Below are 15,109 nucleotides of genomic sequence, written 5' to 3'. Positions count from 1 at the left end.
CACCTTTTTGAGAAATATTGCTATCTTCAGTGATATATATATATATGTTTAAGTGATTGCAGAAGGAATAGGGTTAGATTTCTAAAGAACAAAAGCAATGAAAACTCAAGACATTTTTTTTTTAAAAAAAAAACTATCATAATATTGTGAAGAAATAGTTCTCTCTCATCAAAACCCTTTTGCTTTTGATTAGCATGATTTCTTCATTGCCTTAATGGTATTTTGGAAACTCATTTTGCATTTAACAGTAAATTAATGGCCAGCACATCTGGATGAAATTTTGAATGGCGTGAATGTTAGCTTATGCTTTGCCAAGGATAAACTCTTTCCAAGAACAATTCCAAGTAAATTAAAGTTTCCAAAACAATTTAAAAGCAAGCAAGCCAATGCAGAAAAACAATGCAACTCCCTTTATTCCATTGAAATCTGTCTAAGTAAATCATGTAACAGGCAGCTGTGATTGATGAATTATGTATGATGCAGTCTGTTACTTAGAGGTGTCCTTTAAAGTAAATTGATGTTCACCTGAAATACAATTATGCTAAAATGGAAGGAGCAATCAATCTTATCTGTTCTTAGTAAGCTTTTCAATCTGAAATTTAAATAAACTACATCTGGGATCAGGTCATATTTTAACATGGTAATTCTATCTTCAACCCTGTAGACTGGAAGGTAAAATAGAAAACAAAAGTTAAATAAGCATAGCATCTGTACCGTATAAAGATGTGTGTAATATGGCAATGACTGAAATAATATCAGAGCACTTTTCCTCTCTCCCAGAAATTTAGCAGGATTTTGATTGGTGGTGTTTTGAAATAGAGTTTTGTTGAATTGCCTCCAAACATCTGGTTTTCTTTTAGTTTCTATAGTATGTATGCATATAGACCTTGCTTTCTAGGCTTGCTTGCATCAGGGGAAGGGAACCCACCAGAAACTTGTGTGCAGGAACTTAAAAATGGTTAATATACCCATTTTAAACTAATCATGTTTACCTGTATTTTGGTTTTAGTATTGTTATGTTTGTCTGGATGTTCTTTTTGCTATCGATATTCTTTTTTTTTACTGTTAAATTGGGAATATATGGCAGTTTATGGTTACATTTGAGTGTTGGTTGGATATTCCGCGTCTTTTTAATACACTGGAAGCCACCTTGAAAGACCTGGTGCTAAAAAATGTGCAAAAAAACGTATTAAATAAATAAATGAAAATGATTACCTGAAGAAATAGAAGCTGGAAATAGACAGCTAGTATGGCTTTATAGCACTGGGGGACTGAGGTTCAAATGCTCTCTACCTACAAATCTCAGCAGGTAAACTTTTATGTCACTATGTTTCACCGTAACCCTAGTCCAACTGTTGCTGTGAGGATAATATGGTATAACACATCAACATCATTTTCAAGTATTTGGAGGTTGTTGTAATTAATAACACCGTATTTTTCTGTTTATAGGATAAGGGTTTTTTTGTTTTAAAATTATGTTAAGAATTGGGGGTCGTCTTATACACAGATAGTGCCTAAGGGGGACGTGGCATTGGTTGCTGTCGCGAGCAGGAGATTGTGAGTGGTGATTGGGCGCATTATTGGTGGCTGCGGCAAGGGCTGGTATTGATTGGCTGTTGCTGCGGCAATTGGGCGGGCGATTGTTGGCTTCTGTCGCCATGGGGACAGACGATAGGTGGCTTTGGCGACACATGTGAGTGGCAGCGTAGGTCAGGCAGGTGAGCGATTTTCGGCAATCCCTCCCCAAAAAAGCTCCACAACTCTGGGCCACCCCCCCAAAGCTCAATAACTCTCGGCAATCTCCCCCCATTTTCTAAATTTTCTAAATTTGGAGTCCCCCAAAATAAGGGGGGGGAATAGGGTAATTCCCATCATGCATTTTGTATGTTTCACATTTATACCCCACCTTTCTTGTACAGAGTTCTCTCTTCGCCCCCACCCCCATTTTAGCCTTACAACAAACTTGTGAAGTTAGGCTGGTGACTGAGCTTTATGACCGAGTGGGGATTTTAGCCCTGGTCACCCAGTTCCTAGTCCAGCATTCACCACTGCATTAAACTGTCTCTGTAGTTTCTATTTCTGGTATAAATTTTAAAGGCAATATGGCAGCTTATGGGGGTGGGGGTGGGATGGGGAAATGGCTAGCATTCTTCTAAAGACCTCCTTACATCACTGTAAATGGATGAATATATCAAACCATTAGGGGAAAGTTTTGCTCTCTCTCCTGGCTGGAGGTGATTGGCTATTTCTAGGAATCACCATTTGAAATAGTTTTGTTTGTGGTTATTCCTTACATGAACTGACATTGGTAGAGTTCAGTTTGGATAACTTGGCTTGTTTTTAAGAATGAAGTATTCTAGTAAAAAAAATAATTGTGTGTGTGAATAAACACATTTTTTAATCCATGCATTATTTTTTATGAATATGTTGCACTTTGGACATGTGTTGTAACTATAGTGTTGAAGATCAAATACACCTTACTATGGCTTTGTTTTAAGAGGCATATGCTGTCCTATCCAGCCCTAAGGGGACAGCTAGCTTAGAGTCCATTTGCATTTATCTTTTGCATGATTTGATTATTCTCAGACCAATGTGTATTTCTGTGAGTTTGTCTACATTACATTTCATTTGCCATTTGGCAGCTCATTGATCACACAGATCTGTATCCTTTTGAACTTCAGTTGCTGCTATATTTGTGTTCATCACTCACTTTGATTTAGTGCATCATCAGCAGTTTGCATTAGTTTACTGTGGGATCTCCTGTCTCTGTGATAAATTAACATCTTTTGTGGTTTTGGTTGTACTGTATACATCATGCCAAGGACCTTTTATACACTCTACTAGACAGACACTTAAAGCTGAGAGGCCCTTTAAATGTTAGTCTAGCTGTCTGGGAAGTATTTTTGAGGAATGCCACCCAAGTTGCTGGGAAAATATGTAATTTATAAAACCACATGAGTCTTTCTCACAGAACTGACCCATTTATGGTTAGGACTTCCAAGATACCCCCCCCCCCACTCCCAGTTATGTGGTTGGGCTTACTTATTTGTTTATTATCACACATTGCCCCAAGGTATCTTACAATAATAACTTAATTAAACAACTAAGTAAACAATAAAACCCATAAAAGCAGTAGGAAAACACTCACACCTGAACAGTAAAATACAGTAAAGCCAAAAATCAATAAAATAAACAGAGAATTTTCAAGTATTAAAAACAATTAAAGGCAGGAGATCAGAGGATATACCTTAGCTGATGTTTGTGGCTGGGAAGCAGGACAAAGAGGGCAGGCTTCCCACCCGTCTCTAGCTTAAAGGAACCAGGACCGCCCCCCCCCCCCAGCCGACCAGGTTGGTGGCCTGCGGAAGACACAGGGGATAGTCTACCAATCGCGCAGGGGCTGAGCTCAGCCCCTGCATGCGTGATCGGGTCATGACACCCAGAAATCCTTGCAAAACGTTGAAGAGGATGCTCAGGATTGGCCATGGATACCCCTAGATCAGATTACAAGTAGAGATACTTAGTTGTCATGATACCACCCAGTTCTTATATTCTAAAACAGCATAGGAAACATGCCACAGCACTAAACTATAATCCTCTTTTGGAATCTGACATCTTCATAAGAGTGAAACCATGAGCACTGTGTTCCCAGTCCCCATCTCTACCAGCTGGTTCACAAGAATTTAGTGGCCTGGGATACTGAAAGCCAGTGTTCAGCTGGACTCGTTTTGAGTTTCATTCCATTTGTGTTCCTCCTTTCTCCTCAACTGCTTCTTTAACACCCCCCTCCGAAAACCAGGGATGCAATTGAGTTTTAATTTTTGGGAGGTGATACTTAGGAGTGATCAGGTGCACCCAACATTGGGGTGTGTGTGTTGTGTGTGTGTGCCGTCACATGCACAACGCCCACCCCATCTGTCCAGGCCTACTGGGATGTGCAGGTGTCCCTTTGAGGATTGCCAGAGTGCCTTCCTGGGAGGCTTTCTAGCAATCGCGGTGGGGAGCGTGGAGGGCGAAAATCGCCCTCCAAGCCTCCAACCTCCACCCAGTGGGTCAGCCGAGGAGAACTGCGACGCTCCTGCTTCTTTCTGCCTCCTGGGTCAGAACTGATGCAGGAGCAGAGCTGTGGCTGGGCGCCGCACAGGCCTGTACAGGAGAGGGGGCGGGCAGCACAGCAATGCTGTCCCTCCTCCACTCCAACCCCAAGTCAGACCTGACTCCTTTTTCCTCCATCATAAACTAGTACTTCCTCTCTACTGGTGCAGGAATGTGCATGGACATTGCAGCAATTAACTATCCCCCCAACCAAATGCAAACAGGAAGAAATAAGGCTAGATTACTTGGAGGAAATCAGTGTTGCACATAACAAAATATTATTTATTTTGCTTCCTGGAAACCACTCCTTGGGTCTTTAAAACATCCATGATATTTTAATTTTCCTTGAGTCTGCTTTTTTCCTATCCATTGGTAGGCACTTTAGTTTTTTGGGGGTGGTCTGCAGCTAAGATTGAAAATATTCCCTACATTTCCTGTACATTTCTCTCTCACACACTCTTTCTCTTTCTGTTTTTTTGTGTGTGTATTCTTGCCTGGATTTTCAATAATGCATGATAATCTATTAAGATATACAATTGCTTGTTAAGATCTGTCTAGTAATACTTGAGGCTGATTAAAAATAAAGTCCTGGATGGTTGGGCAGAGTGCACTGCATGGCAGGTTTTCATCTTATTTCAATAAGAAAAATTAATAAATCATTTTTTTTCCTGCTCTGTTTCTTAGAGACATTGCCACTATATGAGAAGGAATATAATATCTTTGTTTCTAATAGACCCTAGAATTGTACATGCTGCTTGCTTGAAGATAAAAGTTTTTGTATAAAGTGGTGTTCGGGGGGTGAGTGTTTGGACCCCTGGGCTCTCACTTGTGGGGTGCCACAGGGCTCTGTCCTTTCCCCCATGCTTTTTAACATCTATATGAAGCCGCTAGGAGCAATATCAGGGGGTTCAGGCTGAGTGTTCACCAGTATGTGGATGATACCCAGCTCTACTTCTCCTTTATATTGTAACTAGTGAAGGCAGTGAATGTCCTGTGTGAGTGTCTGGAGGCGATTGGAGGATGGATAACATTTAATGCCGTGGTTCCCAATGTGGGGCACATGGCCTACAGGGGGGCAATTTGATTTTTAAAGAGGGCAATTTGAGAATGAGTTATTAAGTTAATGGCCTTTTAGGCTTCCTCCATGTGAATAGGAGTTCACTTTTTGAATAATAAGAATTATATGCCACGGGGTGGGAGGCATCAGGATTTTAGAGATGCTTAGGTGGGGCATGGCCAAAAAAAGGTTGGGAACCACTGGTCCTAATGGATTGAGGTTGAATCCCAAGAAGACATAAGTCCTGTTTCTGAGGGATAGAGGGCGGGCGGGGGGGATTCCAGGTCCTGAATGGTATAACTATGCCCCTGAAGTATGCAGGGTATGTAGTATGAAGTATGAAGGTATGCAGCCTGGGAGTCATTTTGTACTCACAGCTGTCCATGGAGGCTCAGGTCATTTCTGTGTCCAGGGTGGCTGTCTGTCAGCTTCATTTGGTACGTTAGCTGAGACCCTACCTGCTTACACAATGTTTCACCATAGTGGTACATGCACAGGTTATTCCCCGCTTCATCTACTGCAAGTACTCTATGTGGGGCTAGTTTTGAAGTTGATTTGGAACTGCAACTAATCGAGAATGTGGCAGCTACACTGGTAACTGGGAGCAGTCGACAGAACTATAAAACACTGATCCTATAGGATCTACACTGGCTCCTAGTATGTTTCTGAGCAGAATTCAAAGTGTTAGTGCTGACATTTAAAGCCCTAAATGGCCTCGGCCCAGTATACCTGAAGGAGTGTCCCCACCCACATCCTTCAGCCCGGACACTGAGATCTAGCTCCAAGGGCCTTCTGGTGGCTCCCACACTGAGAGAAGTGAGGTTACAGAGAACCAGGCAGAGGACCTTCTTGGTAGTGGTGCCCACCTTGTGGAATGCCCTCCCATCAGATGTCGAGGTAACTATACAAATTTTAGAAAACATCTGTTGTTTGCTTGTTTTCCCAAAACAATTGCTAAGATTAACCACAGTTTGTCCCAGTTCAGAGATAATTACAAACAGTGGTTAGTTTAAAATGGAAACAAATGCTTCTACTCTCCTCAGGCCTGCAGCAAAAGAGGAGAGGAGCAGGAAGAATTCATGCGCCCCAGACTCATTCATGTACCACCAAACTTTAGTTTAGTATGATGTCTTAAAAGTCTCTTACATCAACTACTTTCCCTACAAAGAAACTTGCCAAAGAACCCCCTGAGCAGAGCTGACCTATCTATCCTGACTGACAGTCTTCCGCTGTCTTTTCTCTGCGTGTTCTGTGTTGTTGAGTTGCTGGGCCAAATCCTGAAATAGAAAATATTCACCCTACAGTGAGAGTTTGAGAATGTATGACTGGATTTTTTAAATTTATTTTTAAGTACAGTAAAACAAATGTTTCTCATTGAGAGTGACCCTGACGTTGCTGGTGTGTGTCTGAACCAGCTCAGTCAATACTGGCACAATTAACAAGTACTATTACAATGCCTCTGGAAAATACTCCATTCCATTCTCTGGTAGAATGCCATTATATGAGTTTGTAAAATGTCAATCAATATTGTTGCTACATTTCAAGAGAGAGAGAGAGAGAGAGAGTTAGAAAGTTACTATATAGGAATTCTCAATGAATGCTTTGTTTTTCATTGACATAATCTATCAAATAATATATTACTTAAAGCAAATTTAACCATCTAGTAGAGGTACCTTGAAACTTTATAGGCACCATCAAACCATGTTCAGTAGTGGCTGTGTCATCGCTTAAACATTTTGTTTCAGATTTCAAATGTGTAATTGACTGGAAATGGCAACAAGAGGGATTTTTTGGAAAACTGGGATGGTGAAAGCAGAACAAGGCCAGAGGTAGCCATGCCCCCAAATGCTGAAACAATTCAAACTGGTTCATGAAAGTGGGATATGGGAGCACAGACATATTTGTGGATGGAGTGACAGAGAGGTGCAAAGGGAGAAACAAGGGCAGAGGAGTAGCCCAATTTTGTCCTCCCACAGTGCCTGTGAGGATCACTTGGGGGTAAACTTAAGACATCTTTCCGAAAGAATTGTGCCCTTTTGATATTTATTTACAACATTTAATCTTTCTGAAGGCAATGTGTTTCAGATTTTAAAAAAGCCTAATATAGGGTGGCCACATAAATTCCCCCCACCAAAAGGTAGGCATATCAACAAAAAAGAGGTTTCCATAAAATATGCATGTGCTAATTCATGTGCATCGATAATAAAACCAGAACGAATTACTCTACTGTATTTTAAATAGAAATACAGTACATCTCACAGTAGTGGTGAAAATTTCCTGCATGCCTGCTTAGCACGCTTTCCAGCTTCTGCCTGTTGATGGACAAAATCAAACACCTTGCTCTCTCTCCCAGTGGTTCTATATCTTTAAACCAAACTTGGACCCAGACTGCTCTTCAAGCAGAGAAAATCTTCATGAAAAAAGTAGGACAAATAGCCACCCTAGCTTAACACTGATTTTTAAGTTGGCCACATTTAAGTGGTTTTAATTTTTTTTTTTAAAAAAGGATAATTGACAGTGTACCATCAACTGTAAATTGCAAGGAGGGAAAGAATTATCCAAATTAAATTTATGTAGCAGTGCTGGCTCCAGAAAGAATTATAAGGTACTAGAATCATTTCTCTTGCTTTAGTACTTAAAGCTGCTTGTTTGAGGATAATAATTTAATTGCACATATGCCTTTCTGGTACCAAAGTTTTGTTTTGTTTTGTTTTGTTTTTGCTTCTAATTGCACTCACTGTTGAATTTGAAACATTTTTTTAAAAAATAGGCATGGAATAAACCTAGTGTTTTTACAGTATGTCATAAGGCATTTTATGGTGCAGTGAACAACTGCAAGGGAAGCAAGCTTCTGCTCAGCCAGTCCTGGTTTTATAATATTTTTATTCTAAGTTTGACCTGCCCTCTCCTTGTAATACCTAAATGCCCTTCAACTTGTCTGCTCTGATGGAGCTGATGGAGCTGTAATGCTGCTTTCTTGTTTGGGGTCATTTTTTTCTTTTTCCTTGTTTTCAGGATATCTGAAGCATCTAGCTTAACAATATGCCTTTCAGACTTTTGCCTGTGCAGATCCAGAGAACTGTGAAGAAGCAAGCAGGGCTGGTACACTGGTCATGCCCCTAACATGAATACCCATCCCAGTCCCAGTCCCAAAACCGTGGCACATTCAGTTCAGTTGTGAAATAAGACCCTAAGAGCAGTGAGAGTACCTGATAATGCAGAGCTCCCAATCGTTAAGAGGAGTTTATGTGCATATACCTGTACTTACATAGGTTTCCCCTTCAGACACATGAAATGTCAGGTGCCTTGGGAATGGACTTGGAAGGCATTCATGTTGGGAAGAGGGTTAGAGTGCTCATCCCTTGTGCATTCATTCTGGACCCATTATCAACATGAATGCCCTGCCAGCTCCATGCCCTAGACCAGGCTTCCTCAACTTCGGCCCTCCAGATGTTTTTGACCTGCAACTCCCATGATCCCTAGCTAGTAGGACCAGTGGTCAAGGATGATGGGAATTGTAGTCTCAAAACATCTGGAGGGCTGAGGTTGAGGAAGCCTGGTCTAGACACCTGCACATTCGGGTCTGAGTGGAAACTTAGATCTTAGAGAGGTGAAATTTTCTGAAACCTGCGAACCATAGGGGGGGAAGAAAAAGTTTGTCCTAACAGTTATTGGGGTGGGGTGGGGAGAGTTATAATTGCTAAGTAGTTTCTTATCAAACCCAAATCTTACTCCCCCTTAAACAATATAAAAGTTGCATCATGTATAGTTATAATACAAAATTGTGCCATGTGGCATATTTATGACATTTAAAAATAGTTTTGTACAAGCAGAATTGCAAATATACCAACTTGTATTCCACTTCATTCTGTGGGTCTTGGCTAGAGCTCAGTTTTCAACCATACTTTCTGTTTTTACACACAAACTAGTTTGCTGTAGTTTCTGCCCTATGTCCTTCTGACCCTTTTATCCTCCAACAAGGCAGCGCAATAAGCTGCTTGTTTCTCAGTCTGTAGCAGAGTCATTTGAGGATAGATGTAAAAAAGGTTAACCATAATGGATCTGCCAGGTCAAAGACCACAGAAGCAACATACAGGTACGTAGTATCTCCAAACTACCCTGAAGGTCCTCAAAAAAAGGCAAGCAGCCGGAGAGTGCAGTGCGGCCGGCCGGCTTGCGCTCCTGTGCTCTGCCGGGCAGCCAGAGGGCGTGGCGTGGCGTGGCCAGCCAGCTCCCTTGCTCCGCCGGGCAGTCGGAGGGCGCTGCCGGCAGGCGCTGCCAGCGGGGCTGGAGGGCGGAGGCGCCCTCCAGGCCATTGCGCCCTGGTGCGCTGCGCCACCAGCCCCAATGGATGAGACGGCCCTGGCTGTATATTCTTAAATAAAAACTGTTAAAATCATTTTACTCATCCAGACAGACAAAAATTTTCTTAGGAGTTTGTTTTCTTCAGTACACCCCTCCCAAATTAACATGGGGGGGGGGGAGGGAAGCCTCAGGGAAAAATGGGACCCTGCCCCCGCTTTTCAGTTTTCCTCCAAGCTCTCTTGTATCCATCATCCTAAGCTCCCTCTGGCAAACCTACTTAAGAGTAAAATCATCCTGACCCATTCTAAGTTACATAATATTCCAATTAGTTCATAGCTACCAGAAAAACAGGAGGGGGGGGAATTAAGAGGGAAGAAAGTGAGTAAAGCATATGAAAGAAGTGGCCTGTACTCTCCCATCTGGGCCTTTTATATTGACCAGGCAAGAACTTCCTGTGTTTCTAATGGGTAGACATATAATTCTTTCAGTTCCCCTGGTATTTGCGTATCCTTAAAAATTAGTCACTGGTAAACACAGTCAATAGTATTGACTCATCAGCTGATGAGTCACCAAAAAAGGCCTGCCTTTTTGTTAACAAGATATTTCCCATCATTTTTATCACCTAAGGAGGCCTTTCTCCGTACGTCAAATATTTTATCAGCCAGGGCATAATCCATGCAATTTATTTGCTTTATGAAAAGTCTCTCTGACCGATAATAAAATTCCCTGTAGACAAATGTTAGATAGAGCCAAATACTTCCACCATGGCTGTCATATGTGTTTTTGTTAATCCTGGTTGACCTGGGATTTTAAAATTCCACTGGTACTTGGGGCCTGGCTGGGTTGGATTAACAGCTTCTATCCTTGTTTGGAGTAACATCTGGAAGCACTTTGAATATGGAGTGAATTCACTGATGCAAGTTGATCTGTGCAGAGGGGGAAAAAAGGAAGTTGAATCATTTCTATAGTTTACATAATTCTGATATTTTCCTTGTGCTTTAAACTATTTGAATCCACTTGAAACCTAATTTTGATATGATCTATCATCTTGTTTAGAGGAAGAGTCAGGTAGAATTGAGAGTGAACATAGCAAAGGAATAAAGGCCTTCAGTATGAGTGGACAGGTTTTTCTAAGCACAAGCACACACTTAAAAGGACTTGTAAACTTATTCAGAAACACTGTTGCTACAAACATCTGTCAAAAACCTTCAGGAGATTTTATTCTGTTTTCTCTTCAAATATTCAAGCCATCTGCCTCAGTATTCAGGTAACATACTTTCCAGATAATTTAAGCATTTTAATTTTCTTCAGAGACCAACTATAATTTGACAAGCTTTTGCAGTTTTATTTTTTATGTCTAGGGATGTGTGAAAGATAGAGGCGCAATGCAGCCATTTTGTGATCTTCAAATGATGTTGTTAGTTCAATGCAGCCATGTTTAAATGCCAATCCCAATAGGTTAATGTGTTGGAAAATTTGTATTATCTTTGTTTTGTTGTAGGCTCCCTATTTTATAAACGCAATACATTAATAAGAACTGCTACAATAAAACATGGTAAAGTGGTTATAGGAAAATACAGCGATTATCATATTTTTCTCTTACCCTATTAGATAAAAATGCCTTGCATGTGTCATAAAAACAAAAGAGTAACACGCAAAATCCCATTAGATTAAAATGTTATTGAATACTTCTCATGCCAACATAATCCTAATCATTTCATCTATAGTCTAGGTATATGAAAAATTCATACTTTTGGCAATTCTTTAAGAGAAATAATGTTATGCATGAGGAGAAACCATCAAATACACATTCTTTGTTTCTCTTGTGGGTGGCTGGTTTGCAGGTGTGTCTGTTATGGCCACAGTGTGGGAGTCAAACTAAATGTCACACAATTCATGCAATTAGCAATTCCCTGAACTGTATTTGTAGAGGGTTTTTTGCTTTTTTGTTTTTTTTAGCGTAATTGGCAGATACAGTGAGCTAAGCTCAGATCCGGACCCTGGTGGAGTAGGTAGGCGCAGATATATATATATTCTTGCCACTACTTGTCCCTATCTAGCACAAGGGCCCTGCAGCTGCTATCTATCTTACTGAAAAGAAAGGTTCTATTGGCTTGAGTTACAGCCTTCCTTTCAATGCATATTGTAGGGATGGTGTTCTAATCCTTATTACAACCACAGAAGCAGGCAACCAGGTGAAAGTCTCTTCTGCCCCATCAGGGTCGCAATCCAGACTGCGGCCTTCATACCTACCACTTACCCTTTCAAAGCCACACAGTTGCTCCAACAGTTGTTTGAAGTTTGGTAACAAGGAAACATGCCTTCCCATCCCAGCACTTAGTCTATGGAATGTTCAATGCTAGGCAAAGTCTTTTCTCCCAGGCATTTGACTATTAATTCCCCTTTTCATTTGCAACAGTTGGTGATGTTTTCTTTTTTCATTTGGGGGCCCCGTGTTGTTGGGAGATTGAGGGATTGTGGTTTTACTATTTCTCATTGTGATTATTTTCAGCTATATTGTTTACTGTATTCTTTATTGAGTATCTTACTATTACTTGTAGATCACTGTGAGGTGCTTTTATAAGTTGACTAATGGTGTTAAGAAATATAAATACACATCTGAATGTTGCCACTTTTCGTTTGGTCTACAGAAGGTCAACTGTGCATGGCTTTCTGTTTTTGCTTTCATCATACTACAAAGCAAACCATTTTTGAATTGTGGTTTGCCATGTGGTTCAAAGGGCTGTTATTTGAGGAAGAGAAAAAGATGTCCAGAAATGTAACTGAATCTGTGGAGAATATAGTCACACATCTCCTTGCTTTCTGAACTCAGATGCTTTGAATTTAAACAGAGCCAGAGGTTGCAGTGGCTAGCTGTTCAGTTTCAGTTTGGGAAACCTGGGTTCACTGTGACTTCATCTAACATTCCCCCTTGGAATCTCTTAATACAAGCAATATTGCTCTAAGCTCCTTGGAAAAAGGACAAGATACAATTATGTTGTAATAACAAAACCATGATGAAGTTAAACTATGAAGTCAAGATCCATCCCTCCAGTTTATTTATATATTCAGCTAAGCTAACGTTTCTTTCCCCTGCTACAGCTTTCTAAAGTATCTTTAATTGTAATCAGCTTAAATAGCTTAAATTTGCTTCCGGTGAATTGGGTCACAACATAGGGTCTTCGGCATGAAATAGGGCCCATTTATGAAAATTATGGCTACATTTGAGGTATCCTTATGTTGTAGAAAGCTGGATTTTCCGGAATGGTCTCTTGAGGGGATAGGATACGATTGACAGGTGGCCTGGCAGGTGGATGAAGACATTAGTGTGTGCATGCGTGTCTCAAAAGATAAGTTAAAATAATGTGCTCTCTGCTTGACTTATTTTTTTCCTAGTAGTAGTTTGCCAATTTTATTTCTGAATCAGCCATTCTGCATTCAAACACAAACCTCTGCACACAAGAACATACTCCCTGAACTGAAGTTGTCAAGCCACCTCACAACAAGTTACATTGTTTTGCTACTCATTCCCTTAGAATTATGTGGCCTGTCATCTCAGATCAGCCTTTGAGGAATCAATCTTGACATTGAGAAGGCAAGATGGGTGGGGATACGTTGCGAGGCACAATTAAATCTTGGAAAGAGTAAGACGTAAGTGGCAGGAAAGTCCTTTAAGGAGATAAAAGTTCAAATGAATGTCCTACAGTCTAGTAGTTCTTTCCATTTATTGCTATTCCTGCATTCCATTTCCATTTACTGCAACCTACTGTCCCATTATAGTAGATATTAATATATTGACAATTTTAAAACAACATTCCTGGAATATTAGCACCACAAAAGAGTCGCCAAAAACGAGGCTTTAGGGCAGGCACCCCCAAACTTGGCCTTCCAGCTGTTTGGGGACTACAACTCCCATCACCCCTAGCTAACAAGACCAGTGGTCAGGGATGATGGGAATTGTAGTCCCCAAACAGCTGGAGAGCTGAGTTAGGGGGTGCCTGCTTTAGGGCTAAACTAGATGTGATGGGGACACCAACATTTGCTCTCCATGTTTCTGCCCCATTCAAGAATAAAGTGAAGAGGACTTAATTTTTACATGAATATATGGATAGGGAGAACTGAGCCCCTCTCCCCACACCAATAATGTTTCTCCCAGATTGACTGTGGTATCAGAAGTGAACCATTTTGGCACTTGAAGTAGCAGAGCCCCAGGAGTTAATATAGCAGAAAAAAATTAGTGTATCCATTTTCATATAAAATATTAAACATATCCTTTTCTCGATTTCATGTGTAAATGGAGAAGATATGTAAATAAATATTAGCAATGTCCAGATTGGATTCTTACCTAATGGGCAGGTCTCTGATAACATTAGGCAGTTGTTCAATGTTTCATAAATGTAATCCTGGCTGTTATTAAGAGCTGAGGTTACAAGGGTGGGCTTGGGGCATTCATTAAAGTAATTGAGGGATTATATCACAATTGGGAGCAGTTGCCTCTTTGAATGGGACAGTTGTCCAATTAACAAGAGAAAAGTGATAGGCGTTCCCCTGTTAGATGTTTAGCTGAGCCCATCCTAATGCAATTAAGCAATGTGTCAAATCTGCATTACTTAAAGATGGCCAGAAGAACCATTCTGGAGAGATTCAACATGAACTTCAAGAACATGGAACTATATTGCATTTGGAAATTAGTTAAAAATTAATGATGATAAAAACTCAAGCTGTTTAGAACCACCCTGGTATGGTTAACTCAGAAATGTACGGTACTCAATTGACTCAAACCATATTTTGGAAATACATAGTAATTATAATTGTTTTGAATCATTGTCAGATTGAGGAGAGAAATAATAGTTGGTTGTTGTTGTTGTTGTTTACTGTTAAGGAAGATATTAAGTGTGGGGAAAGCTGAAATTATGCTTCTTTGGTAGGATTACAACCACTAAAATAAGTATTCTACTTAGAATCAATATTTTATTTCAGGTAATGTCATTATAAGTCTTAGAGCAAAAAATGGATAGCATGGGAAAAATTACTTAATGGCTTCATTTTGGGTGAATAAAAGCCATTACAATTGAGCTAAACAATGAGGTTTAGCAATCCTAAATATGTCTGTATGCAGGCCAGGTGAGAGCTGTCATTAAATTGAGGACAGATTCCCCAAAATAGGTAATCACTGAGGAAGTCATTTTCTAAGGAAACCTTGAACATTTTGTTCCAGCGGATATAAGAAGATAAAATTCTCTCTTTAGGATGGAATCTGGTGGTTGCCTTGTGCCTATGTGAAGCCTTTTTTGATCTAGTGGATGGCTTTGCTAACAGAAGAAGGGAGAAAAGATTTGTCCCAATTCTTCTACTCACTTGCTGCACCAGCACCCTTTAAAAAAAAAATGGTTCCGGAGAGTTAGGATATTCTCCAGAGCAGGATGGGTTTTGTGTGCGCGCAAGAGGCTGCAAATTTGCAAAATTCACCTCCACTCCTCTTCCATTGTAAAGACCTTCCATAAGTACATGGGCAACAAATTGATCTCTAACTTAGTCACTTTATCAACAACAGAGTTTGGGAAGCTCGGAAGATCAAATTGTCATGAGGAATTCTCCTTCCTGCCCTCCCTCAGGAGTTCATTAATAAAGGTAAAAAATATCTAGATAAGA

General features: G+C 40.4%; 1 protein-coding gene across 1 annotated transcript in view; it reads left to right on the top strand.

The window, feature by feature from the left end:
* Positions 1 to 15,109, top strand: part of TRHDE (thyrotropin releasing hormone degrading enzyme) — a 196,346-nt gene that overhangs the window by 120,683 nt on the left and 60,554 nt on the right. The gene's annotated exons all lie outside the window — the stretch shown is intronic.

The sequence above is a fragment of the Lacerta agilis genome, chromosome 10 (assembly GCF_009819535.1).
Source record: "Lacerta agilis isolate rLacAgi1 chromosome 10, rLacAgi1.pri, whole genome shotgun sequence".
NCBI lineage: Eukaryota > Metazoa > Chordata > Lepidosauria > Squamata > Lacertidae > Lacerta > Lacerta agilis.
This window is presented reverse-complemented; position numbering and strand designations above follow the sequence as displayed.